The following is an 8,339-nucleotide window of genomic DNA, read 5'->3' as shown; positions in this document are numbered from 1 at the left end:
GTATTTATTTTGAAACAAATAATATTTCTAAGTTCCAAAAAATTCTAAAAAAACGTGATGCAGCTAGTAATGTATCTTACAAACGTGCAAATTTTCACTAAAAACGTGTAGTTTGGGCTACACAAGAATAATATAAGTGCAGATTTTAGGATAGTGATTTCAAATCTCTAAAAAACACCAGACTTTATCATTTTATGTAGCTCAGAATACAAAACATTTGAAATTGAGATTTTACACGTTAGTGGGATATATTATTAGGTACTTTCAGAATTTTATTTCATAAAATTTAAAAACCTGTAATTCTAACTTTTCTAAATTTCTAATATGTCGAGAGCACTGGTGATCGGGAGCCAAAATAACTTTCCGTGCGCAAGTGGCCATACTCTTTCTTTTTCCTAATAAAAATAGGAACGCAATTGCGGTCTGCCAGGACCAGAAGCATGGCCATGGCTGCTTTGGGGCAGCTGTGTGCATTTTTATGCAGCTAAAAAAGTCACTCCTACTTAAGGAAAAATAAGTTAGTTGATAGTACTTCCTCCGTCTTTTAACTAACATGTTTTTAGTGTGTAGATACATATAAATTTAGACAATCTTAAGATATATATTTATGGACAGAGGGAGTAGTAATTAAGCAAGGGAGTAGTAATTAAGCAGCAAACACACTCTCCTGCAAAAAAAACAAAAATCTTGTCTGCTTGCAAACTAACATAACGCAACATTTTCAGCGTACCAAAGCAAAGCTTCTGAGCAATACTAATACAAAGTTAGAAATAACGCTGAAAGAATCGGTTCTGCATAATAAAATATGGTGGTTGAAAGAAGGATAGGTTGCATACAAACAACCAGAGCATAGATGTGTCAAAGGGACATGCAATATGTTTATCCTTCTTGGCATGCACGTTTTCTTTCTGATTTTGATCTGAACATTAACACATATACTTACTATTTTTTCTTTCTTAGGGGGGATAACATTTATGATGCTCATCTCTCATTCGACTACACATCATGACAGGAAGTCTACTTGAAAGTAACAACTTATCATAGCAGTCTACCACATATAATTTTTGATAGAACATAATTCTACTATATGACTTTTTAATATGACACAAATATCTGTAGTTTAATTGCTTTGTCTTGAACCACAACACGTTCTCTTGTGTTCTTGAGGGTGTCTACACATTGGTTGCCTCAAATTAAGCAAGTACCATCTGATATGCATTACCAGTTACTAATTGCAGAGCAAAAAGTAACATGACAACATCATGCTTGCACTATTATTTGAACAGGATCACCACGACTAGCACTTGTTGCATGTCTTACTCCTTATCAATGTTAAGCCATTAAATCAGCAATATGCTTAATCAAACCCAGTATTGTAGAAGATGTTAGGGCTTTTTCCATTAGCCTTTTCACTGTCGGTTTCTTCCCAATTTCCTTTAGATGTATGTATAGAGGTATTCTCTCCTTAATTTCTCTCTGAAGAGATTTTTCCACAGTACCTCCTCATTAGTAAATGAACTTCTGAAGCTTCTGGATGAACTGTCGACATAAGGGTTAAACTTAATCAACATAGGTGAAACAAAAAAGGGCAACTCAACCACAAAAATGGTAACATCATATGCACCTCAGAGCTAAGGTTCAATAAAAGCCTCATATATCTTTCTAAATGTGTGCATCAGGTCAACAGTTGTCGTAAATCAGTATAGGTTCAATGAAAGCCCCATATATGTCCCCTCGGCTCAGACAGTTTAGACAAATCAGGATACTTGCAGTAGCAATAATTAGAGTTGACACAACTTCCAGGGCTTCATGAGAAGGCATTCACTGTAAAGATGGCACCTCAGATTAGTAATGAACTACATGAGGAAGTGGTGCAGTGGTAACAAAAGGCAACCAGAACTGTTAATTCATAACTTGTGTAAGATGTGCATACTTAACTCGTATAGCAAGACATGAACAAAAACCATGTAGTATGAAAGTTGAATCACTGATCAGTAAGGTTCAAACAAACAATTATAAATTATCCATAGATGTGAGCATTGGGCAATACAAATAACAACAAAATTTTGCCAAAAGATAATATATGATGATTTGCAGTTTCCGGATCCCTTCAAACTTTGGAAACACCATGCACAAATATGCAGAACACAGCAAACACTAAGTTTGTTTATTAGCTGCATTGACTGAATTTGCGTCATTTTAGGCTTTCAATCTAAAAGAGACGCGATCATGAATAAAATTGTTCAGAAAGTCAAAACTACGGCCCTCAATTAAGCAAGAATCTTAAATAATTACGCCATTATGGGAGGAAATCAAAGACAAACACATACACCAGAAAATTGATAGCATGCACCTGCAATAACTGAATAAAACATGTGACAACACATGACCCTAAAGTAGAAAATTTAGGGGATGCGACATTGTTCCACATATCCAATAGTAAAGATCTCATAAACATCAACGATACCTATAAATCCGCAGGTTATTGAGTTCCTTCTCTATGTAATCACAATACTGGTAAGTCATATCATAAAAATATGCTTTATTCATCTCCAGCCGTTCCATCTGCATTCCAGGAGAAAATATCAATCATCATACTCAGCTGATGCTCCACAATTTGGACAGTCAGTGCCAGATAAGCAGATAATAGCAGAGTTTGGACATGTATGAAGTTTTCATTTAATTACCAAAAGTGTACTTGCCAATCTAATTTGGATCAAATGTAAACACAAGAGTCATTCCAGAAGTGAATAAAAGGAAAACATGAAGCATGGCGCCAAACCGCAACCATTCAATGAAGGCTGAGTCAACAGGGACCAGAAGCTTTGCAACAAAGAAGGACCAATTTCAGAAAACAATACAACCGAGAATGGTAAAGAATAGTGAAGACCTAGAAGTAACACGACAATAACCCCCCCCCCCCCCCCCCCCCAAATAGTGTTTAGATTAAGCCATGCATATTTGCAGTATTCTGCCTTGGCATTATGTTGTCTGCTTTTTACTCAAGAATTATGCACATCGTCAAAGCTTTGATGATGTGGACAAACAAATATCAAGTATAAGCTGCAGTGATAAGTACATACCCAAGGAACTGCTCTTGAACATTTTAGCTATATCAGAGGCTAGTTCAGTTTCTTAACATATGTCGAACTATTATAAGTAGAGATGCAGATATCTAGCTACTGGATATTCAAGCTTTAAATAATACAACTACTTAGTAGCAGATTGTCTTATAGTTTGACATAAGAAAAGTTGCATATTATTATCAGAGCCTAGTTCAATTTCTTAATTTATGTCTACCTATTATAAGTAGAGATGCCTTGAGATGAGCCCGGACGAACATACAAGGTTTCTTTTTATTTTGGAAAATTATGACCAATTAAAGAAATAAGGCTCTTGAAAAATACAACCCTTTCATTTCATCTCTAATTTCTGGAGTACCATATTCATCATTTTCTCTCTGAATTTCTGGAACGGCAAGACATTCGATCGTGTTACAATTCAATAAAGTTGCCTGGAAGTTTTAAAGAAATCCATGAGATGCTTAAGCTTACTGTGAAGCTCGGGCCACCTAGGCCGAGCACCTTTGACACCAAATAGCATTAATACAACAAGGTTTGGTGATATTCCTAATTCACACTGTGACAACACGAGCACCTTTGACACCAAATAGCATTAATACAACAAGGTTTGATGATATTGTTGTTGCACACTGACAGCACGAGCACCCAAGTCTAGAACAGAGGAGTGTCACTTGGATAGCTTTTGCCATAAAACTCTAGATCCCGTCGGTGCCTTTGTTTCATTCTTTCTTCAGGATTACCGATACCAAACAGTGTAGGCTCAGAGGAAAAAGTGAGAATATGATAGTATTAGGTTCCTTTGCTTCTGTAGAGGAAACTGATTAAGTGATATTGTATTGTCAGCTAATGCATTCACAGAATTCATCCTCCATATTGTTATATAGGGATTCTTCCAAGGGCAAAAAAAAACCTACATACCATTTGCGTGCCAAAATTTAAGACACAAAAAAAAGAATGCACAGCATGGTTATATTGATATGCTTCCGATTCGTAGTAGCACTGATTGATAAGACTGGCATGATCATTTTCTTATAGGGAGTCCATCAAAATAAATTTAGTGGTCTTCATTGATTAAAATATTAAATACTAACAATATGAAGACATAGTGCAGAGATAAATAAATCCCAAAAGAATAAAAAGGGAGGAATTAGTACCTGCTGCTGGTCATTGGCGTTCGTTTGCATCTTGCAGATGCGGAAGCTCCAACATCATCTTCTGCCGCTCCGTCCCCCGCCACAAGAGCTGCTGCTGCTGCCGCCCCACGACCTCCGCCTCTACCGCATTGGCCTCGATCCATGCGGTTTCCTCCTCAGCATCCATCTCGTCCTGGACCAACGGAGGTGGGAAAGTGTGATTTGTAACGGGTGTCCACTAGCGTTGCGCAGAAGATTGGGAGCGGCGCAGGGCCCGCTAGCAGCGTGCGGGAGGCCGGCGGCCAGCACGCAGGAGGTTGGAAGGCGGCGCGAGGGTCCCCAGCGACGGGAAGAGGTGGGGGAGAGGCAGCCAGCACGCAGGAGGTGGAGTAGCGGGGTGACGGAGGCCATGGATGGGAGCACAATGGCGGCGGTTGCGGGGGAATCGAGGGTTTGGGGGTCGAGGAAGAGAAAGGCTGGTCGGTGCGGGAGATATTTGATACTATTTTTTACCGGAATGCATCCTACCCAGAAACGATGCAAATGGCTAACGTAGCGAGGGGCCAATATGTCAGCGATGACAGACATATAACAGGGGTATCAGTAACTCCCTTCTATCTACCCCAGCTTATGATCCTGATCGTTGACAGCCATGATCGTACGGTGCAGAGAGTGAGAGAGAGCGCGGGAGTACCCTGAGAACGTTGGGTATACAACAGGCTTAATTGCTCTAGTTAATGTAAGTAAGTATGATATGACTGCCAGGCTATACGGTTTAAAGCTCCCTAACATCATATGGAGGATTCGGCAACATTGTTTAAATAATATTAAAATAATAAAGTAAACCAAAAAGGTAGTCTAAGAATATAAATATGTGTAAAAGGAAACGAAACAATGACCCTTAATTGGGGGGGGGGGGGGGGAGGGAACCTGAGCATTTATATTCAAGCATATGACTGTACGAATTGCCTAATCTTGGAGCGAGCTGGAGTAGAATTTTTTTTGTACCATGTAGTAATTCTACCAAAGAACTATCAACGAAATATCACTTGTCCAGTTAAATCAAGGTCAAGTGCTCCAGCCCAGCCCAAAATCAAAGGGTGAAATAAACCATTGCAAGGCATGTGCTTAATATTTCAGAAGCCAATGGATCGATGTGGTCCACTGTTCACATTGAACATTAGGCATGACGGGGGTGGGGTGATCACAAATGTAGCGGCTGGAGGGAAAAGTAGTGATGAGTAGGTTGCAGAGTCCTAAGGTCGAATCTTGAAGTGCTCATGTGTATTCTTCGAGCCCTTGTCTCCTACTGGCGGGAGACTGAATCAAGTCCTTTTGCTCGCATTCGGCCGCTGAATCCTTCTACGCATCGCCCGCCATCGCCACAAGCCATCCTTGGCTCCTTGCTGCCCTAGGGAATTAATAAAAACAACAGGGATTACGAAAGAGTGATAGACAAAAGAAAAATAATTGTATGCAAAGGGATGAATATCTAGAACGCATCATTGGAAGATCAAAGAAGAACATACGATTAAATAGATCAGAGCAAACGTACCTCACTATAAATAGGTAAGATCTGGAGGCAGCCAAGAGAGAAACGGTTGTCCACAACAATTAAAGAGATGAAGAGAACGGAAGAGAGGCGAATCATTCAAGCCATTAATTCACGAAGAAACGGTAGAGATCTATCGATGGGGTCAGTGCGTCACCGCGTCACCATTGTCCATTGCCTTCCCCAATACTATGGCGTGATTTGAACCCGTTTAACAATTTGTTGGCCCAATTCATCACGTCACGTCTAGTTATTTCTCTGGAGTAGCAGCCCTTGAGACGTTGGGCAGGTTAGAACGGGCTGGCTGACGTGATGAAATGGCCCAAAACGCCAAGGTGGCTCCAAGATGGCTAAGCTATGTTGTCTCTTAATAATGGGTGAAATCAAATACACGTACCCAATGAAGAATACTAGGAGAAACTCAAACTATATTGAGGATAAAAAGATCACAAAAAGATAAAAAGGTGAATAAGAATCAACAGACGAAACAAGCAATAAAAAGATCCAAATAACCAAATTTCAAAATAAGATATTATGATAAGAACAAAATGGTGTTCTAAACAAAATGACGAAGCTCCCCAAGGTTCGTGCATAAATTAGAATTTTGTGTTTGAATACACAATGCACAAACATGGCATCCTCACTCGCTATATATCACTTAGAACACAAAGCATGTGCAAGGGAGCTAGCATAGAAAATAAAATAAGGTTATCACATGCAACAAGCAAATGATTGAACAACATGAGAAGAGGCAACATAAGAAAGCTCAACCAAAAATATGTGTGAGAGATGTGCCAAAGAAAATTATAAGACTAGTACAAAGATGAGTGAGCATCAACATTGTGTTCAATGAATGTGAAACATATTGCTTAGCATGTCATCCCAACATCCAAGATACAAAGAAGATATCAACTAGACAACTATCATCTCTCATGTGTGTAAGTTTCTAAGTAGACAACATCGCAAAGATGATTATCCATAAAATAGTACTAAATAATGGAACATGTTATCAAAAACGAAGTCACGTAATGCATCAATAAGATCTTTGCATTAAAGCATGTCCAAAGGCTCAATTTTATCTTATTGTACATCAGTGAACTTCTAACACAAACACATCACAAACATCAATAAGGGAAAAGAAGGTGGTTGGGATGCTTTGATAAAGTAAACAAGTAACACATACAAAGGATACCAAAATAAAGAATTAAATTTGTTATTTTACCAATATTGCACATGTGAGAATTTTGAGGAATTGATATGCAACCTTGCTAGATTGTCATAATTGGGACCGGTGATTCATGAGCATAATTTTTATATACTCCCAAAATATGCACTCATCTCAAGTTATTCACATGGCAATAAATATGTTTCATTAATACCTTTGCAAGAACCACAACATTTGCAAATAAAGATTCATGCCAAGAACCAACCCACAAGGTTGGATGCTAGAAAAGTGGGCAAGAAGTAGATACTTGTTACCAGAGATAGCATTGGTGTGAATGTAGTAAATAAGATATTGTCAATCATCATAGCTCGTCTCGAATAAACATTTGGTCACGTCTTCTTCCTTATGAATGAGACGAGAGTCCAATGTATCTATAATGTACCTAAAAAATTAAAGTACAAAATGGTCCCCAAACTGATTGGGTCAAAAGTAGTTAGAAAAACTAAAACACATAGGACAAACTCCAAATAAATATGTGCATATAGATATGAAATTGAATTTCATGCACATCTTATCCTATTTAGGATCAGGTGGAGTTTACCCGGTCTATATATTGGATCAACCAAAGCAAGCATGTCATAACATATACATATAGTAAAATATGCATGCATATGACTTTCAAGAACCAAACAGAGATATAATTTAAAAAACACCAAATAAAACAAGATGACGCACAAGTGATATGAAAAAGGTTGTCCAAATTATATCAACAATAAAGTAAACACAAGATTGACTCCAAAGTTCAACAAGTGAACAAACAAAAAGAGCAAGATAAAAAAACACATGCTTAAATACTTACCTCATTTTAAGAACGTAAACCAAATATAAATTAAGGAGATAACCAACACCCAAAGAAAGCAAGGTTTGAACAAATAAACCAAACCTTCTTCACTTTTTATAATGGCACAAAGTACCAAAAAGAAAAGGTTTGTCTTCCAAAGTAAACCACTTAAATAGGATCAAGAGATGGTATGCTATGATCATCAAGAGAGTGTTTTCTAACACATATAGGAGAGCTCCCCAAAGATTAGTGCATTATTTAGGATTTTGTATTTGAATACAAACTTCACAAAGGTGAGATCATCAATCTTCATATACCTATTTAAAACACTAAAAAGTTCATGTAAATCAAGAGGCTCCATAAGAGGCAAAGTTCTTGTCAAGAAAGAAAGCAAATAAGAACAAAGGCATGATGATAAATAAATATGCACCTCATGAAAGATTACGAATTATTCAAGTAAAGAATGTATTGGGAAATATTTCTTGGTGGTAGTTTGCAATTATATCCAATACCATCTTCATAACTAAAAAAACATTTTGGCAAAATGGAACTTGTATGAGCTAAC

General features: G+C 37.8%; 1 long non-coding RNA gene across 1 annotated transcript; it reads right to left on the bottom strand.

Annotated features, from left to right (window-relative positions):
• Positions 1-675: 675 nt before the first annotated feature.
• LOC127333336 (uncharacterized) lies at positions 676-4,725 on the bottom strand. The gene is made up of 4 exons (XR_007871061.2): positions 4,238-4,725; positions 2,468-2,565; positions 1,625-1,824; positions 676-1,539 (listed from the first exon to the last, which is right to left on the bottom strand). It is a non-coding gene; the product is annotated as an uncharacterized lncRNA (long non-coding RNA).
• Positions 4,726-8,339: the final 3,614 nt, after the last annotated feature.

This window comes from Lolium perenne, chromosome 2 (assembly GCF_019359855.2).
Source record: "Lolium perenne isolate Kyuss_39 chromosome 2, Kyuss_2.0, whole genome shotgun sequence".
Taxonomy (NCBI): Eukaryota; Viridiplantae; Streptophyta; class Magnoliopsida; order Poales; family Poaceae; genus Lolium; species Lolium perenne.
This window is presented reverse-complemented; position numbering and strand designations above follow the sequence as displayed.